The sequence below is a fragment of the Oncorhynchus nerka genome, unplaced genomic scaffold (assembly GCF_034236695.1).
Source record: "Oncorhynchus nerka isolate Pitt River unplaced genomic scaffold, Oner_Uvic_2.0 unplaced_scaffold_1348, whole genome shotgun sequence".
Taxonomy (NCBI): Eukaryota; Metazoa; Chordata; class Actinopteri; order Salmoniformes; family Salmonidae; genus Oncorhynchus; species Oncorhynchus nerka.
The window spans coordinates 36,819-59,057 of record NW_027039998.1 but is presented as its reverse complement, the minus strand read 5'-3'; the positions used below and the strand labels follow the sequence as shown (position 1 = coordinate 59,057).

The window sequence follows — 22,239 nt, the reverse complement described above, 5'->3', positions numbered from 1 at the left end:
CTAACTATATAAACCATATACTAACTATATATACTAACTATATAAACCATACTAACTAACTATATATACTAACTATATAACTATATACTAACTATATAAACCATATACTAACTATATATACTAACTATATAACTAATATATATACTAACTATATATACTAACTATATATACTAACTATATATATACTAACTATATACTAACCATATACTAACTATATAAATACTAACTATATAAACTATATATACTAACTATATATACTAACTATATATACTAACTATATAAACCATATACTAACTATATAAACCATATACTAACTATATATACTAACTATATAAACCATATACTAACTATATATACTAACTATATAAACCATATACTAACTATATAAACCATATACTAACTATATATACTAACTATATAAACCATATACTAACTATATAAACCATATACTAACTATATAAACCTAACTATACTAACTATATACTAACTATAACTAACTATATATACTAACTATATATACTAACTATATAAACCATATACTAACTATATATACTAACTATATAAACCATATATAAACTATATAACTACTAACTATATAAACCATATACTAACTATATATACTAACTATATAAACCATATATAACTATATAAACTATATATACTAACTATATATACTAACTATATAAACCATATACTAACTATATAAACTAACTATATACCATAACTAACTATATAAACTAACTATATAAACTAACCTAACTATATACTAACTATATATACTAACTATATATACTAACTATATAAACCATATACTAACTATATATACTAACTATATAAACCATATACTAACTATATATACTAACTATATATACTAACTATATATACTAACTATATAAACCATATACTAACTATATATACTAACTATATAAACCATATACTAACTATATATACTAACTATATAAACCATATACTAACTATATAAACCATATACTAACTATATATACTAACTATATAAACCATATACTAACTATATAAACCATATACTAACTATATATACTAACTATATATACTAACTATACTATACTAACTATATATACTACTATATATACTAACTATATAAACCATATACTAACTATATACTACTAACTATATAAACCATATACTAACTATATAAACCATATACTAACTATATAAACCATATATAACTATAACTATATATACTAACTATATAAACCATATACTAACTATAAACCATATACTAACTATATAAACCATATACTAACTATATATACTAACTATATAAACCATATACTAACTATATAAACCATATACTAACTATATAAACCATATACTAACTATATAAACCATATACTAACTATATAAACCATATACTAACTATATAAACCATATACTAACTATATAAACCATATACTAACTATATATACTAACTATATAAACCATATACTAACTATATATACTAACTATATATACTAACTATATAAACCATATACTAACTATATATATATACTAACTATATAAACCATATACTAACTATATAAACCATATACTAACTATATATACTAACTATATAAACCATATACTAACTATATATACTAACTATATAAACCATATACTAACTATATATACTAACTATATAAACCATATACTAACTATATATACTAACTATATAAACCATATACTAACTATATATACTAACTATATATACTAACTATATAAACCATATACTAACTATATATACTAACTATATATATACTAACTATATAAACCATATACTAACTATATAAACCATATATAACTAACTAACTATAAACCATATACTAACTATATATACTAACTATATAAACCATATACTAACTATATATATACTAACTATATAAACCATAACTAACTATATACTAACTATATAAACCATATACTAACTATATAAACCATATACTAACTATATAACTAACTATATAAACTATATATACTAACTATATATACTAACTATATAAACCATATACTAACTATATATACTAACTATATAAACCATATACTAACTATATATACTAACTATATAAACCATATACTAATATATATAAACTAACTATATATACTAACTATATAAACCATATACTAACTATATATACTAACTATATAAACCATATACTAACTATATATACTAACTATATACTAACTATATAAACTAACATATACTAACTATATATACTAACTATATAAACCATATACTAACTATATACTAACTAACTAACATATATAAACCATATATAACTAAATATATACTAACTATATATATACTATATAACTAACTATATATACTAACTATATAAACCATATACTAACTATATAACTATATAACATATACTATATATACTAACTATATATACTAACTATATAACTAACTATATATACTAACTATATAAACCATATATAACTATATATACTAACTATATATACTAACTATATACTAACTATATAAACTAACTATATATACTAACTATATAAACCATATACTAACTATATATACTAACTATATAAACCATATACTAACTATATAAACCATATACTAACTAACTATATACTAACTATATATACTAACTATATAAACCATATACTAACTATATACTAACTATATATACTAACTTATATAAACCATATACTAACTATATATACTAACTATATAAACCATATACTAACTACTATATAAACCATATACTAACTATATAAATATATACTAACTATATAAACCATATACTAACTATATATACTAACTATATAAACCATATACTAACTATATATATACTAACTATATAAACCATATACTATATATATATATATAAACCATATATATACTAACTATATAAACCATATACTAACTATATATACTAACTATATAAACCATATACTAACTATATATACTAACTATATAAACCATATACTAACTATATAAACCATATACTAACTATATAAACCATATACTAACTATATATACTAACTATATAAACCATATACTAACTATATATACTAACTATATAAACCATATACTAACTATATATACTAACTATATAAACCATATACTAACTATATATACTAACTATATAAAACTAACTATATACTAACTATATATACTAACTATATAAACCATATACTAACTAATATATACTAACTATATATATACTAACATATACTAACTATATATACTAACTATATATACTAACTATATAAACTAACCATATACTAACTATATATACTAACTATATATACTAACTATATATACTAACTATATAAACCATATACTAACTATATATACTAACTATATAAACCATATACTAACTATATATACTAACTATATAAACCATATACTAACTATATAAACCATATACTAACTATATATACTAACTATATAAACCATATACTAACTATATATACTAACTATATAAACCATATACTAACTATATATACTAACTATATATAAACTATATACTAACTATATATACTAACTATATATACTAACTATATAAACCATATATAACTAACTAACTATATAAACCATATACTAACTATATATACTAACTATATAAACCATATACTAACTATATATACTAACTATATAAACCATATACTAACTATATAAACCATATACTAACTATATAAACCATATACTAACTATATATACTAACTATATATACTAACTATATAAACCATATACTAACTATATATACTAACTATATAAACTATATATACTAACTAAACCATATAAACTATATAAACCATATACTAACTATATAAACCATAACTAACTATATAAACCATATACTAACTATATATACTAACTATATATAAACTATATATACTAACTATATAAACTAACATATACTAACTATATATACTAACTATATAAACCATATACTAACTATATAAACTAACATATACTAAACTAACTATATACTAACTATATAAACCATATACTAACTATATATACTAACTATATAAACCATATACTAACTATATATACTAACTATATAAACCATATACTAACTATATATACTAACTATATAAACCATATACTAACTATATAAACCATATACTAACTATATATACTAACTATATAAACCATATACTAACTATATATACTAACTATATATACTAACTATATATATACTAACTATATAAACCATATACTAACTATATATACTAACTATATAAACCATATACTAACTATATATACCATATACTAACTATATAAACTAACTATATATATACTAACTACTATATATATATACTAACTATATAAACCATATACTAACTATATAAACTAACTATATAAACCATATACTAACTATATATATAAACCATATACTAACTATATAAACCATATACTAACTATATATACTAACTATATACTAACCATATACTAAATATATACTAACTATATAAACCATATACTAACTATATATATATACTAACTATATAAACCTATATACTAACTATATATACCATATACTAACTATATAACTAACTATATACCATAACTATATATACTAACTATATAAACCATATACTAACTATATATACTAACTATACAACCCATATACTAATATAACTGATTGATTAAATATAACTTATTGATTAAATATACCAAACCTCATCTGGCCTTATTGATTAAATATACCAGACCTCCTCTATATATTGATTAACTATATAAACTCATATACTTATTGATTAAATATACTAACTATATATTGATTAAATATACAAACCTATCTGGCCTTATTGATTAAATATACTAACTATATAAACCTTATTGATTAAATATACTAACTATATAAACCTATCTGGCCTTATTGATTAAATAAACCATATACTAACTTATTGATTAACCATATACTAACTATATAAAATATACTAACCAGACCTATACTAACTATTGATTAAATAACCAAACCTACTAACTATGATTAAATATACCAACTCTGGCCTTATTATTAACTATACCAGACCTCCTCTAACTATGATTAAAATATATACCTCCTCTAACTTATATGACTAACTATACCAACCTCCTCTACTAACTAAATATATACTATCTGATTGATTAAATATACCAGACCTCCTCTGGCCTTATTGATTAAATATACCAAACCTCATCTGGCCTTATTGATTAAATATACCAGACCTCCTCTGTCCTTATTGATTAAATATACCAAACCTCCTCTGGCCTTATTGATTAAATATACCAGACCTCCTCTGGCCTTATTGATTAAATATACCAAACCTCCTCTGGCCTTATTGATTAAATATACCAGACCTCCTCTGGCCTTATTGATTAAATATACCAGACCTCCTCTGGCCTTATTGATTAAATATATACTATAATGTGTAGGCGTGACATGCTCTTACCATGTTCTGCTTCCTGTCTGTCAGACTGTCAACCCCATCCTGATCCTGGCCCTGGTCCCCATCATGGACAGCCTGGTCTACCCTCTCATAAAGAAATGCCACCTGAACTTTACGTGAGTTGTGTGACTGCTTACACACGTTTTTCAAAACTGTCTCCTTTTTTCAAAACTCTACACGCAATTCCCAAAACTGCACACACAAAATGCCTCACATCTCCTTCAGAATGTAACACTGCATTCAAAAGGCCATAAACACATGTCAGAATGAAGCATTTCCATCAAATGGCAAACACTGCTTTCATAATAGTACATGTCTGGATATACCATGTAAACACTGTTGTTCTAAATCTAAAGCTCGTTGGTCTTTCATGGGCTTATACTGTCTGTCTGTCTGTCTGTCTGTCTGTCTGTCTGTCTGTCTGTCTGTCTCTGTCTGTCTGTCTGTCTGTCTGTCTGTCTGTCTGTCTGTCTGTCTGTCTGTCTGTCTGTCTCTGTCTGTCTGTCTGTCTGTGTCTGTCTGTCTGTCTGTCTGTCTGTCTGTCTGTCTGTCTGTCTGTCTGCCGCGTCTGTCTGTCTGTCTGTCTGTCTGTCTGTCTGTCTGTCTGTCTGTCTGTCTGTCTGTCTGTCTGTCTGTCTGTCTGTCTCTGTCTGTCTGTCTGTCTGTCTGTCTCCTGTCTGTCTCCCTGTCTGTCTCTGTCTGTCTGTCTGTCTGTCTGTCTGTCTGTCTGTCTCCTGTCTGTCTCCTGTCTGTCTGTCTGTCTGTCTGTCTGTCTGTCTGTCTGTCTCCCTGTCTGTCTCCCTGTCTGTCTGTCTGTCTGTCTGTCTGTCTCTGTCTCCCTGTCTGTCTGTCTGTCTGTCTGTCTGTCTGTCTGTCTCCCTGTCTGTCTCCCTGTCTGTCTCCCTGTCTGTCTCCCTGTCTGTCTCCCTGTCTGTCTCCCTGTCTGTCTCCCTGTCTGTCTCCCTGTCTGTCTCCCTGTCTGTCTCCCTGTGTGTCTGTGTCTGTCTGTCTGTCTGTCTGTCTCCCTGTCTGTCTCCCCTGTCTGTCTCCCTGTCTGTCTCCCTGTGTGTCTCCCTGTCTGTCTCCCTGTCTGTCTGTCTGTCTGTCTCCCTGTCTCCCTGTCTGTCTCCCTGTCTGTCTCCCTGTCTGTCTCCCTGTGTGTCTCCCTGTCTGTCTCCCTGTCTGTCTCCCTGTCTGTCTGTCTGTCTGTCTCCCTGTCTCCCTGTCTGTCTCCCTGTCTGTCTCCCTGTCTGTCTCCCTGTGTGTCTCCCTGTCTGTCTCCCTGTCTGTCTCCCTGTCTGTCTGTCTGTCTGTCTCCCTGTCTCCCTGTCTGTCTCCCTGTCTGTCTCCCTGTCTGTCTCCCTGTGTGTCTCCCTGTCTGTCTCCCTGTCTGTCTCCTGTCTGTCTCCTGTCTGTCTCCCTGTCTGTCTCCTGTCTGTCTCCCTGTCTGTCTCCCTGTCTGTCTCCTGTCTGTCTCCCTGTCTGTCTCCCTGTCTGTCTCCTGTCTGTCTCCCTGTCTGTCTCCCTGTCTGTCTCCCTGTCTGTCTCCCTGTCTGTCTGTCTCCTGTCTGTCTCCCTGTCTGTCTCCCTGTCTGTCTCCCTGTCTGTCTCCCTGTCTGTCTCCCTGTCTGTCTCCCTGTCTGTCTCCCTGTCTGTCTCCCTGTCTGTCTCCCTGTCTGTCTCCCTGTCTGTCTCCCTGTGTGTCTCCCTGTCTGTCTCCCTGTCTGTCTGTCTGTCTCCCTGTCTGTCTCCCTGTCTGTCTCCCTGTGTGTCTGTGTGTCTCCCTGTCTGTCTCCCTGTCTGTCTCCCTGTCTGTCTCCTGTCTGTCTCCTGTCTGTCTCCCTGTCTGTCTCCCTGTCTGTCTCCCTGTCTGTCTCCCTGTCTGTCTCCCTGTGTGTCTCCCTGTCTCCCTGTGTGTCTCCCTGTCTGTCTCCCTGTCTGTCTCCCTGTCTGTCTCCCTGTCTGTCTCCCTGTGTGTCTCCCTGTGTGTCTGTCTGTCTCCCTGTCTGTCTCCCTGTCTGTCTCCCTGTGTGTCTGTGTAGGCCTCTGAAGAGGATGACAGTAGGGATGCTGATTGCTGCGTTGGCTTTTGTAGCCGCTGCCCTGCTGCAGTTACAGATTGATGTGAGTATGTATATATATACACACACACACACACACACACACACACACACACACACACACACACACACACACACCCACCCACACCCCCCACACACATACACCCCCCCCCACACATACACCCCCCCCACACATACACCCCCACACACATACACCCCCCACACATACACCCCCCCCACACATACACCCCCCCCACACACACATACACCCCCCACACACACATACATCCCCCCACACACCCCCCACACACATACACCCCCACACATACACCCCCACACACACACACATACACCCCCCCCACACACATACCACCCCCCCCCACACACACATACACCCCCCCACACACACACATACATCCCCCCACACACACATACACCCCCCACACACACACACATCCCCCCCCCACACACAGTGAGAGAGCAGAAGAGAGTGACAGGGAGAGGGCACGTTTTAATTGTTCTTGCAGGAAACCCTTCCCAAGCTGCCCAAAGGTGTGGCAGGCCAGGTCAAGTTCCTGAATCTCAACCAGGCCCCGCTGACTATTACTATCGATGGGACAGGTGATGTGTCTGTACCAGCTCACCAGGCAAGTCATTTAGCCTCTACTTTCATGTCAAGTGGTGCTCAAAAACTATTCTTGTCTGTCTGATCCCTGTTTCCATGACCATGATCCTCCCTGCTTCCTTCAGGTGAATACTGGGGGCTACTTGACGTTTGACAAACCAGTCAGAGTCGTGTTCAACAAGAACACCTCAGTGGATCTGCCCTTAATGTCCCAGACCCGACGCACAGCCCTGGTTTCTCCAACCCTGGATATGAACTTGGTGAGTTTGACACTATATTTACTTATCCTAACGTCTGACGAAATGACTCTACAGAACAAAGCTTGGTCCATAGTCATAGGATCTACCACTCTAGTCTTGGTCTCAGTTGATCTACCATTCTAGTCTTGGTCTCAGTTGATCTACCATTCTAGTCTTGGTCTGAGTTGATCTACCATTCTAGTCTTGGTCTCAGTTGATCTACCACTCTAGTCTTGGTCTGTTGATCTACCATTCTAGTCTTGGTCTGTTGATCTACCATTCTAGTCTTGGTCTGAGTTGATCTACGATTCTAGTCTTGGTCTGTTGATCTACCATTCTAGTCTTGGTCTGTTGATCTACCATTCTAGTCTTGGTCTGTTGATCTACCATTCTAGTCTTGGTCTCAGTTGATCTACCATTCTAGTCTTGGTCTGTTGATCTACCATTCTAGTCTTGGTCTGAGTTTATCTACCATTCTAGTCTTGGTCTGAGTTGATCTACCACTCTAGTCTTGGTCTGTTGATCTACCATTCTAGTCTTGGTCTGTTGATCTACCATTCTAGTCTTGGTCTGAGTTGATCTACCATTCTAGTCTTGGTCTGAGTTGATCTACCATTCTAGTCTTGGTCAGTTGATCTACCATTCTAGTCTTGGTCTCAGTTGATCTACCATTCTAGTCTTGGTCTGAGTTGATCTACCATTCTAGTCTTGGTCTGTTGATCTACCATTCTAGTCTTGGTCTGTTGATCTACCATTCTAGTCTTGGTCTGAGTTGATCTACCATTCTAGTCTTGGTCAGTTGATCTACCATTCTAGTCTTGGTCTCAGTTGATCTACCATTCTAGTCTTGGTCTGTTGATCTACCATTCTAGTTTCAGTCCAAGACTCACTCTATCAGCCACTATGTCTGTTGTTGGTATCAGTCTCTCAGCCACTATGTCTGTTGTTGATATCAGCCACTATGTCTGTTGTTGATATCAGTCTATCTGCCACTATGTCTGTTGTTGATATCAGCCACTATGTCTGTTGTTGATATCAGCCACTATGTCTGTTGTTGATATCAGTCTATCAGCCACTATGTCTGTTGTTGATATCAGCCACTATGTCTGTTGTTGATATCAGTCTATCTGCCACTATGTCTGTTGTTGATATCAGCCACTATGTCTGTTGTTGGTATCAGTCTATCAGCCACTATGTCTGTTGTTGGTATCAGTCTCTATATCTGTTGTTGATATCAGCCACTATGTCTGTTGTTGATATCAGTCTATCAGCCACTATGTCTGTTGTTGATATCAGCCACTATATATGTTGTTGATATCAGTCTATCAGCCACTATATCTGTTGTTGATATCAGTCTATCAGCCACTATATCTGTTGTTGATATCAGTCTATCTGCCACTATGTCTGTTGTTGGTATCAGCCACTATATCTGTTGTTGATATCAGTCTCTCAGCCACTATGTCTGTTGTTTTATCAATCAGCCACTATGTCTGTTGTTGATATCAGTCTATCTGCCACTATATCTGTTGTTGGTATCAGTCTCTCAGCCACTATGTCTGTTGTTGATATCAGTCTATCAGCCACTATGTCTGTTGTTGATATCAGCCACTATATCTGTTGTTGATATCAGTCTATCTGCCACTATGTCTGTTGTTGGTATCAGTCTTTCAGCCACTATATATCAGTCTATATCTGTTGTTGATATCAGCCACTATGTCTGTTGTTGATATCAGTCTCTATATCTGTTGTTGATATCAGTCTTTCAGCCACTATATCTGTTGTTGGTATCAGTCTATCAGCCACTATATCTGTTGTTGGTATCAGTCTATCAGCCACTATGTTTGTTGTTGATATCAGTCTATCTGCCACTATATCTGTTGTTGATATCAGTCTCTCAGTCACTATGTCTGTTGTTGATATCAGCCACTATGTCTGTTGTTGATATCAGTCACTATGTCTGTTGTTGATATCAGCCACTATGTCTGTTGTTGATATCAGCCACTATATCTGTTGTTGATATCAGTCTATCAGTCACTATATCTGTTGTTGATATCAGTCTATCAGTCACTATGTCTGTTGTTGATATCAGTCTATCAGTCACTATGTCTGTTGTTGATATCAGTCTATCAGCCACTATATCTGTTGTTGATATCAGTCTCTCAGTCACTATGTATGTTGTTGATATCAGTCTATCAGTCACTATGTCTGTTGTTGATATCAGCCACTATGTCTGTTGTTGATATCAGTCTATCAGTCACTATGTCTGTTGTTGATATCAGTCTATCTGCCACTATGTCTGTTGTTGATATCAGCCACTATGTCTGTTGTTGGTATCAGCCACTATGTCTGTTGTTGATATCAGTCTATCTGCCACTATGTCTGTTGTTGATATCAGCCACTATATCTGTTGTTGGTATCAGTCTATCTGCCACTATATCTGTTGTTGATATCAGTCTATCAGCCACTATATCTGTTGTTGATATCAGCCACTATATCTGTTGTTGATATCAGTCTATCAGCCACTATATCTGTTGTTGATATCAGTCTATCAGCCACTATGTCTGTTGTTGATATCAGTCTATCAGCCACTATGTCTGTTGTTTTATCAATCAGCCACTATGTCTGTTGTTGATATCAGTCTATCAGCCACTATATCTGTTGTTGATATCAGTCTATCAGTCACTATATCTGTTGTTGATATCAGTCTATCAGTCACTATGTCTGTTGTTGATATCAGCCACTATGTCTGTTGTTGATATCAGTCTATCAGCCACTATGTCTGTTGTTGATATCAGTCTATCAGCCACTATATCTGTTGTTGATATCAGTCTCTCAGCCACTATGTCTGTTGTTTTATCAATCAGCCACTATGTCTGTTGTTGATATCAGTCTATCTGCCACTATATCTGTTGTTGATATCAGTCTCTCAGCCACTATGTCTGTTGTTGATATCAGTCTATCTGCCACTATGTCTGTTGTTGATATCAGTCTCTCAGCCACTATGTCTGTTGTTTTATCAGTCAGCCACTATGGAATGTAACATACCCTCCTGTTTCTCTCTCGTCTGCTCTCTCCAGGTTTACGACTTGAGCAAGAAGCCCGATGACGGCATGAACGCCATCAGGTCAGTTACAACAGTCCCATTAGTGGTTAGGGTCAGGACCCTGAGTGTTACCAACAGTCCCGTTAGTGGATAGGGTCAGGACCCTGAGTGTTACCAACAGTCCCATTAGTGGTTAGGGTCAGGACCCTGAGTGTTACCAACAGTCTTGTTAGTGGATAGGGTCAGGACCCTGAGTGTTACCAACAGTCCCATTAGTGGTTAGGGTCAGGACCCTGAGTGTTACCAACAGTCCCATTAGTGGTTAGGGTCAGGACCCTGAGTGTTACCAACAGTCACATTAGTGGTTAGGGTCTGAACCCTGAGTGTTACCAACAGTCCTGTTAGTGGTTAGGGTCAGGACCCTGAGTGTTACCAACAGTCTTGTTAGTGGTTAGGGTCAGGACCCTGAGTGTTACCAACAGTCCTGTTAGTGGTTAGGGTCAGGACCCTGAGTGTTACCAACAGTCTTGTTAGTGGTTAGGGTCAGGACCCTGAGTGTTACCAACAGTCCCATTAGTGGTTAGGGCCAGGACCCTGAGTGTTACCAACAGTCCCATTAGTGGTTAGGGTCAGGACCCTGAGTGTTACCAACAGTCCTGTTAGTGGTTAGGGTCAGGACCCTGAGTGTTACCAACAGTCTTGTTAGTGGTTAGGGTCAGGACCCTGAGTGTTACCAACAGTCCCATTAGTGGTTAGGGTCAGGACCCTGAGTGTTACCAACAGTCCCATTAGTGGTTAGGGTCAGGACCCTGAGTGTTACCAACAGTCCCATTAGTGGTTAGGGTCAGGACCCTGAGTGTTACCAACAGTCCTGTTAGTGGTTAGGGTCAGGACCCTGAGTGTTACCAACAGTCTTGTTAGTGGTTAGGGTCAGGACCCTGAGTGTTACCAACAGTCTTGTTAGTGGTTAGGGTCAGGACCCTGAGTGTTACCAACAGTCTTGTTAGTGGTTAGGGTCAGGACCCTGAGTGTTACCAACAGTCTTGTTAGTGGTTAGGGTCAGGACCCTGAGTGTTACCAACAGTCCCATTAGTGGTTAGGGTCAGGACCCTGAGTGTTACCAACAGTCCCATTAGTGGTTAGGGTCAGGACCCTGAGTGTTACCAACAGTCCCATTAGTGGTTAGGGTCAGGACCCTGAGTGTTACCAACAGTCCCATTAGTTGTTAGGGTCAGGACCCTGAGTGTTACCAACAGTCCCATTAGTGGTTAGGGTCAGGACCTGAGTGTTACCAACAGTCCCATTAGTGGTTAGGGTCAGGACCCTGAGTATTACCAACAGTCCCGTTAGTGGATAGGGTCAGGACCCTGAGTGTTACCAACAGTCCCATTAGTGGTTAGGGTCAGGACCCTGAGTATTACCAACAGTCCTGTTAGTGTTTAGGGTCAGGACCCTGAGTGTTACCAACAGTCCCATTAGTGGTTAGGGTCAGGACCCTGAGTGTTACCAACAGTCCCGTTAGTGGTTGGGGTCAGGACCCTGAGTGTTACCAACAGTCCAGTTAGTGGTTAAGGTCAGGACCCTGAGTGTTACCAACAGTCTTGTTAGTGGTTAGGGTCAGGACCCTGAGTGTTACCAACAGTCCCGTTAGTGGTTAGGGTCAGGACCCTGAGTGTTACCAACAGTCCTGTTAGTGGTTAGGGTCAGGACCCTGAGTGTTACCAACAGTCCCATTAGTGGTTAGGGTCAGGACCCTGAGTGTTACCAACAGTCACATTAGTGGTTAGGGTCTGAACCCTGAGTGTTACCAACAGTCCTGTTAGTGGTTAGGGTCAGGACCCTGAGTGTTACCAACAGTCTTGTTAGTGGTTAGGGTCAGGACCCTGAGTGTTACCAACAGTCCTGTTAGTGGTTAGGGTCAGGACCCTGAGTGTTACCAACAGTCTTGTTAGTGGTTAGGGTCAGGACCCTGAGTGTTACCAACAGTCCCATTAGTGGTTAGGGCCAGGACCCTGAGTGTTACCAACAGTCCCATTAGTGGTTAGGGTCAGGACCCTGAGTGTTACCAACAGTCCTGTTAGTGGTTAGGGTCAGGACCCTGAGTGTTACCAACAGTCTTGTTAGTGGTTAGGGTCAGGACCCTGAGTGTTACCAACAGTCCCATTAGTGGTTAGGGTCAGGACCCTGAGTGTTACCAACAGTCCCATTAGTGGTTAGGGTCAGGACCCTGAGTGTTACCAACAGTCCCATTAGTGGTTAGGGTCAGGACCCTGAGTGTTACCAACAGTCCTGTTAGTGGTTAGGGTCAGGACCCTGAGTGTTACCAACAGTCTTGTTAGTGGTTAGGGTCAGGACCCTGAGTGTTACCAACAGTCTTGTTAGTGGTTAGGGTCAGGACCCTGAGTGTTACCAACAGTCTTGTTAGTGGTTAGGGTCAGGACCCTGAGTGTTACCAACAGTCTTGTTAGTGGTTAGGGTCAGGACCCTGAGTGTTACCAACAGTCCCATTAGTGGTTAGGGTCAGGACCCTGAGTGTTACCAACAGTCCCATTAGTGGTTAGGGTCAGGACCCTGAGTGTTACCAACAGTCCCATTAGTGGTTAGGGTCAGGACCCTGAGTGTTACCAACAGTCCCATTAGTTGTTAGGGTCAGGACCCTGAGTGTTACCAACAGTCCCATTAGTGGTTAGGGTCAGGACCCTGAGTGTTACCAACAGTCCCATTAGTGGTTAGGGTCAGGACCCTGAGTATTACCAACAGTCCCGTTAGTGGATAGGGTCAGGACCCTGAGTGTTACCAACAGTCCCATTAGTGGTTAGGGTCAGGACCCTGAGTATTACCAACAGTCCTGTTAGTGTTTAGGGTCAGGACCCTGAGTGTTACCAACAGTCCCATTAGTGGTTAGGGTCAGGACCCTGAGTGTTACCAACAGTCCCGTTAGTGGTTGGGGTCAGGACACTGAGTGTTACCAACAGTCCAGTTAGTGGTTAAGGTCAGGACCCTGAGTGTTACCAACAGTCTTGTTAGTGGTTAGGGTCAGGACCCTGAGTGTTACCAACAGTCCCGTTAGTGGTTAGGGTCAGGACCCTGAGTGTTACCAACAGTCCTGTTAGTGGTTAGGGTCAGGACCCTGAGTGTTACCAACAGTCCCATTAGTGGTTAGGGTCAGGACCCTGAGTGTTACCAACAGTCTTGTTAGTGGTTAGGGTCAGGACCCTGAGTGTTACCAACAGTCTTGTTAGTGGTTAGGGTCAGGACCCTGAGTGTTACCAACAGTCTTGTTAGTGGTTAGGGTCAGGACCCTGAGTGTTACCAACAGTCCCATTAGTGGTTAGGGTCAGGACCCTGAGTGTTACCAACAGTCCCATTAGTGGTTAGGGTCAGGACCCTGAGTGTTACCAACAGTCCCATTAGTGGTTAGGGTCAGGACCCTGAGTGTTACCAACAGTCCCATTAGTTGTTAGGGTCAGGACCTGAGTGTTACCAACAGTCCCATTAGTGGTTAGGGTCAGGACCCTGAGTGTTACCAACAGTCCCATTAGTGGTTAGGGTCAGGACCCTGAGTATTACCAACACAGTCCTGTTACCAACAGTGTTTAGGGTCAGGACCCTGGTCAGGGTCAGGACCCTGAGTGTTACCAACAGTCCCATTAGTGGTTAGGGTCAGGACCCTGAGTGTTACCAACAGTCCCGTTAGTGGTTGGGGTCAGGACACTGAGTGTTACCAACAGTCCAGTTAGTGGTTAAGGTCAGGACCCTGAGTGTTACCAACAGTCTTGTTAGTGGTTAGGGTCAGGACCCTGAGTGTTACCAACAGTCCCGTTAGTGGTTAGGGTCAGGACCTGAGTGTTACCAACAGTCCTGTTAGTGGTTAGGGTCAGGACCCTGAGTGTTACCAACAGTCCCATTAGTGGTTAGGGTCAGGACCCTGAGTGTTACCAACAGTCTTGTTAGTGGTTAGGGTCAGGACCTGAGTGTTACCAACAGTCCCGTTAGTGGTTAGGGTCAGGACCCTGAGTGTTACCAACAGTCCTGTTAGTGGTTAGGACCCTGAGTGTTACCAACAGTCCCGTTAGTGGTTAGGGTCAGGACCCTGAGTGTTACCAACAGTCTTGTTAGTGGTTAGGGTCAGGACCCTGAGTGTTACCAACAGTCCCGTTAGTGGTTAGGGTCAGGACCCTGAGTGTTACCAACAGTCTTGTTAGTGGTTAGGGTCAGGACCCTGAGTGTTACCAACAGTCCTGTTAGTGGTTAGGGTCAGGACCCTGAGTGTTACCAACAGTCTTGTTAGTGGTTAGGGTCAGGACCCTGAGTGTTACCAACAGTCCCGTTAGTGGTTAGGGTCAGGACCCTGAGTGTTACCAACAGTCTTGTTAGTGGTTAGGGTCAGGACCCTGAGTGTTACCAACAGTCCTGTTAGTGGTTAGGGTCAGGACCCTGAGTGTTACCAACAGTCCCGTTAGTGGTTAGGGTTAGGACCCTGAGTGTTACCAACAGTCTTGTTAGTGGTTAGGGTCTGGACCCTGAGTGTTACCAACAGTCTTGTTAGTGGTTAGGGTCTGGGTTCTGAACTGATCAATGAGTTTATCCATCTAAAGTGTTCCTGACCTGTGGTTTTGCTCTTTCATACCGTAGATTTGTGAATGGTTTGGCCAGTCCGTTGAATGTTACGCTGGGAGTCGGTGACATCGCTCCTCTGTCTGTCTCCAACTACAGTCTGGTTCCACAGGGAAAGTGAGTGGCTTTTCGCTTCATATCAACACACATTCATACCGTATGGGGGGGGGGGGGGGGGGGACGAGGAGAGAGATCTGATTGGCTGTTGTGTGTCTCAGGGCGGAGTTTACCATCATGAACAGAGGTGGTGCATCGTGTCTGTACTCTAAAGAGATGGGCTTTGGCAGCGCCTTCACCCTCGTCATACCATCCACATTCAACATCGCAACCCCTGATGTAAGTCCTCTATCCTATAAACCCCTGATACCCAACCCTCAACCAAACTAGCAATGTGCTGAGTCTGATTGTGTTGTGAAGGCCCATGTTGGGCTGTTTGTTGTGTCTGAATGTGTTGTGAAGGCCCATGTTGGGCTGTTTCCTGTGTCTGATTGTGTTGTGAAGGCCCATGTTTTTCTGTTTGTTGTGTCTGATTGTGTTGTGAAGGCCCATGTTGGGCTGTTTGTTGTGTCTGATTGTGTTGTGAAGGCCCATGTTTTTCTGTTTGTTGTGTCTGATTGTGTTGTGAAGGCCCATGTTGGGCTGTTTCCTGTGTCTGATTGTGTTGTGAAGGCCCATGTTGGGCTGTTTCCTGAGTCTGATTGTGTTGTGAAGGTCCATGTTGGGCTGTTTGTTGTGTCTGATTGTGTTGTGAAGGCCCATGTTGGGCTGTTTCCTGTGTCTGATTGTGTTGTGAAGGCCAATGTTTTTCTGTTTGTTGTGTCTGATTGTGTTTTGAAGGCCCATGTTGGGCTGTTTGTTGTGTCTGATTGTGTTGTGAAGGCCCATGCTTTTCTGTTTGTTGTGTCTGATTGTGTTGTGAAGGCCCATGTTGGGCTGTTTGCTGTGTCTGATTGTGTTGTGAAGGCCCATGTTGGGCTGTTTCCTGTGTCTGATTGTGTTGTGAAGGCCCATGTTGGGCTGTTTCCTGTGTCTGATTGTGTTGTGAAGGCCCATGTTGGGCTGTTTCCTGTGTCTGATTGTGTTGTGAAGGCCCATGCTGGGCTGTTTCCTGTGTCTGATTGTGTTGTGAAGGCCCATGTTGGGCTGTTTCCTGTGTCTGTATGTGTTGTGAAGGCCCATGTCGGGCTGTTTGCTGTGTCTGATTGTGTTGTGAAGGCCCATGCTGGGCTGTTTCCTGTGTCTGATTGTGTTGTGAAGGCCCATGTTGGGCTGTTTGTTGTGTCTGAATGTGTTGTGAAGGCCCATGTTGGGCTGTTTCCTGTGTCTGATTGTGTTGTGAAGGCCCATGTTTTTCTGTTTGTTGTGTCTGATTGTGTTGTGAAGGCCCATGTTGGGCTGTTTGTTGTGTCTGATTGTGTTGTGAAGGCCCATGTTTTTCTGTTTGTTGTGTCTGATTGTGTTGTGAAGGCCCATGTTGGGCTGTTTCCTGTGTCTGATTGTGTTGTGAAGGCCCATGTTGGGCTGTTTCCTGTGTCTGATTGTGTTGTGAAGGCCCATGTTGGGCTGTTTCCTGTGTCTGATTGTGTTGTGAAGGCCCATGCTGGGCTGTTTGTTGTGTCTGATTGTGTTGTGAAGGCCCATGTTGGGCTGTTTGTTGTGTCTGATTGTGTTGTGAAGGCCCATGTTGGGCTGTTTGTTGTGTCTGATTGTGTTGTGAAGGCCCATGTTGGGCTGTTTCCTGTGTCTGATTGTGTTGTGAAGGCCCATGTTGGGCTGTTTCCTGTGTCTGATTGTGTTGTGAAGGCCCATGTTGGGCTGTTTCCTGTGTCTGATTGTGTTGTGAAGGCCCATGTTGGGCTGTTTCCTGTGTCTGATTGTGTTGTGAAGGCCCATGTTGGGCTGTTTCCTGTGTCTGATTGTGTTGTGAAGGCCCATGTTGGGCTGTTTCCTGTGTCTGATTGTGTTGTGAAGGCCCATGTTGGGCTGTTTCCTGTGTCTGATTGTGTTGTGAAGGCCCATGTTGGGCTGTTTGTTGTGTCTGATTGTGTTGTGAAGGCCCATGTTGGGCTGTTTCCTGAGTCTGATTGTGTTGTGAAGGCCCATGTTGGGCTGTTTCCTGTGTCTGATTGTGTTGTGAAGGCCCATGTTGGGCTGTTTGTTGTGTCTGATTGTTGTTGTGAAGGCCCATGTTGGGCTGTTTGTTGTGTCTGATTGTGTTGTGAAGGCCCATGTTGGGCTGTTGTGTCTGATTGTGTTGTGAAGGCCCATGTTGGGCTGTTTGTTGTGTCTGTGTTGTGAAGGCCCATGTTGGGCTGTTTGTTGTGTCTGATTGTGTTGTGAAGGCCCATGTTGGGCTGTTTGTTGTGTCTGATTGTGTTGTGAAGGCCCATGTTGGGCTGTTTGTTGTGTCTGATTGTGTTGTGAAGGCCCATGTTGGGCTGTTTGTTGTGTCTGATTGTGTTGTGAAGGCCCATGTTGGGCTGTTTACCAGGGTTTTAAAATATGTTTTTCTGTTTATTCTTTTTGTAGTAATAGTGTTTCATGTGTTGATTACTGTGTCCAGTGTTGGCAGGCCATCCAGGTGGTAGAAGACATCAAGCCCAACACCATCCACATGGGCTGGCAGATCCCTCAGTACTTCCTCATGACAGCAGGAGAGGTGGTGTTCTCTGTGACTGGCCTGGAGTTCTCCTACTCGCAGGTAGGGGGCGCCACTGTCCTCTCTCACCCGTCACACTAGCCTTGGTCTCTAGTGGCTCTCTTCTCTGTCATCCAAACACAACTCAACTCAGACCTGTTACCACCTGTCAATTAACTTTCAATTCTCATCTCAACCGAAAACCTAATTGCACACCTCTTCTTGCTCTGCAGGCGCCTAGCAACATGAAGTCGGTGCTGCAGGCTGGTTGGCTGTTCACCGTCGCCGTGGGAAACATCATAGTGCTGATTGTTGCCGAGGCAGCACAGCTCCCAGATCAGGTTACTACAGATCTTCTAACATCTAGAACCCTATAAAACCCTCTAAACAATACTGACCACTGTACTGAGGTCAGATAGGGCCTAAGTTCATTGATATCTAAACCTTGTTGTCTGTGTGTTCCAGGGGGCAGAGTAGTGATAATAACCCCTGTGTGTCTGTGTGTTCCAGGGGTAGAGTAGTGATATTAACCCTGTGTGTCTGTGTGTTCCAGGGGCAGAGTAGTGATATTAACCCCCTGTGTGTTCCAGGGGCAGAGTAGTGATATTAACCCCTGTGTGTTGTAGTGATATTAACCCCTGTGTGTTCCCAGGGGCAGAGTAGTGATATTAACCCCTGTGTGTTCCAGGGGGCAGAGTAGTGATATTAACCCCTGTGTGTTCCAGGGGGCAGAGTAGTGATATTAACCCCTGTGTGTCTGTGTGTTCCAGGGGGTAGAGTAGTGATATTAACCCCTGTGTGTTCCAGGGGGCAGAGTAGTGATATTAACCCCTGTGTGTCTGTGTGTTCCAGGGGGCAGAGTAGTGATATTAACCCCTGTGTGTTCCAGGGGGCAGAGTAGTGATATTAACCCCTGTGTGTTCCAGGGGCAGAGTAGTGATATTAACCCCTGTGTGTTCCAGTGGGCAGAGTAGTGATATTAACCCCTGTGTGTCTGTGTGTTCCAGGGGCAGAGTAGTGATATTAACCCCTGTGTGTCTGTGTGTTCCAGGGGGCAGAGTAGTGATATTAACCCCTGTGTGTTCCAGGGGGCAGAGTAGTGATATTAACCCCTGTGTGTCTGTGTGTTCCAGGGGTAGAGTAGTGATATTAACCCTGTGTGTTCCAGGGGCAGAGTAGTGATATTAACCCCTGTGTGTCTGTGTGTTCCAGGGGCAGAGTAGTGATATTAACCCCTGTGTGTTCCAGGGGCAGAGTAGTGATATTAACCCCTGTGTGTCTGTGTGTTCCAGGGGCAGAGTAGTGATATTAACCCTGTGTGTGTTCCAGTGGGCAGAGTAGTGATATTAACCCCTGTGTGTCTGTGTGTTCCAGGGGCAGAGTAGTGATATTAACCCCTGTGTGTTCCAGGGGTAGAGTAGTGATATTAACCCCTGTGTGTCTGTGTGTTCCAGGGGGCAGAGTAGTGATATTAACCCCTGTGTGTCTGTGTGTTCCAGGGGGTAGAGTAGTGATATTAACCCCTGTGTGTCTGTGTGTTCCAGGGGGCAGAGTAGTGATATTAACCCCTGTGTGTCTGTGTGTTCCAGGGGGCAGAGTAGTGATATTAACCCCTGTGTGTCTGTGTGTTCCAGGGGCACCCCTGTGTGTTCCAGGGGAGTAGTGATATTAACCCCTGTGTGTTCCAGGGGGTAGAGTAGTGATATTAACCCCTGTGTGTTCCAGGGGGTAGAGTAGTGATATTAACCCCTGTGTGTCTGTGTGTTCCAGGGGGTAGAGTAGTGATATTAACCCCTGTGTGTTCCAGGGGGCAGAGTAGTGATATTAACCCCTGTGTGTTCCAGGGGGCAGAGTAGTGATATTAACCCCTGTGTGTTCCAGTGGGCAGAGTAGTGATATTAACCCCTGTGTGTCTGTGTGTTCCAGGGGGTAGAGTAGTGATATTAACCCCTGTGTGTTCCAGGGGGCAGAGTAGTGATATTAACCCCTGTGTGTTCTGTGTGTTCCAGGGGTAGAGTAGTGATATTAACCCCTGTGTGTTCCAGGGGGCAGAGTAGTGATATTAAACCCCTGTGTGTTCCAGGGGGTAGAGTAGTGATATTAACCCTGTGTGTCTGTGTGTTCCAGGGGCAGAGTAGTGATATTAACCCCCTGTGTGTCTGTGTGTTCCAGGGGCAGAGTAGTGATATTAACCCTGTGTGTTCCAGGGGGCAGAGTAGTGATATTAACCCCTGTGTGTTCTGTGTGTTCCAGGGGCAGAGTAGTGTGATATTAACCCCTGTGTGTCTGTGTGTTCCAGGGGCAGAGTAGTGATATTAACCCTGTGTGTTCCAGGGGGCAGAGTAGTGATATTAACCCCTGTGTGTTCCAGGGGCAGAGTAGTGATATTAACCCCTGTGTGTTCCAGGGGCAGAGTAGTGATATTAACCCTGTGTGTTCCAGGGGGCAGAGTAGTGATATTAACCCTGTGTGTCTGTGTGTTCCAGGGGCAGAGTAGTGATATTAACCCCTGTGTCTGTGTGTTCCAGGGGCAGAGTAGTGATATTAACCCCTGTGTCTGTGTGTTCCAGGGGGCAGAGTAGTGATATTAACCCCTGTGTGTTCCAGGGGGCAGAGTAGTGATATTAACCCCTGTGTGTTCCAGGGGGCAGAGATAGTGATATTAACCCCTGTGTGTTCCAGGGGGTAGAGTAGTGATATTAACCCCCCCTGATATTAACCCCTGTGTGTTCCAGGGGTAGGGTAGTGATATTAACCCCTGTGTGTCTGTGTGTTCCAGTGGGCAGAATACATCCTGTTTTAACTCTCCTTGTGGTGGTGTGTATTGTGTTCCAGTCATGTCCTACTTCTACACCTACACTGACCCAGCGGAGATCGAGGCCCAGTTCCAGCCGGAACACGAGCCGGAGGAGAAGAAGAGAGATCTGTGAAAGGTTCTCAGACTGCAGCAAGAGCAGCAAGGGTTCTGACAAGAAGAAGAGGGATTCTGTTGTTGAGCAGTTCCAAGACGTCAAACAGAGCAAGATGTGAAACTCCCCATTCACACCACCTCCTCCTCCTGAACCAATCAGAACAGGTCTCAGAGAGAGAACCATTGGAACTTAATCTTATGAACATTAATCCTTACAGCTTTATGGGTACATTTTGACTTTGATATATTGTAAATCATTTTTTTTACCGATTTATTTTGCACCAGTAGCAAAAAGCAACATTATGAATGTATTTTTGCTCATCATAATTTATTTGAAAGAGGACATACTGTTTGAATGACCCCTATTCTGTTCCCAGTACAGTGTTTTGTGTACTGGATATGAAGTTGTTTTGTCTTGATGTTGCCAGGGACTCTTGGTATTAATTCCACACCAAGTGAGTCCCTGGCAGTCAGGGTGCTTCAATAAAGAGGATGAGTCTAACCCCTTTGTGTCTGATATTGTTAGCCAGGTGTAAGGTAATCATTAGTCCAGGTAATCATTAGTCCGGGTAATCATTAGTCCAGGTAATCATTAGGTGTAAGGTAATCATTAGTCCAGGTAATCATTAGTCCAGGTAATCATTAGGTGTAAGGTAATCATTAGTCCAGGTAATCATTAGTCCAGGTA

The 22,239-nt window shown here is 41.1% G+C and overlaps 1 pseudogene; it reads left to right on the top strand.

Annotated features, from left to right (window-relative positions):
• Nucleotides 1–21,812, top strand: part of LOC115120855 (solute carrier family 15 member 1-like) — an 84,698-nt pseudogene extending 62,886 nt beyond the window's left edge.
• The last annotated feature ends 427 nt before the right edge of the window (nt 21,813–22,239 follow it).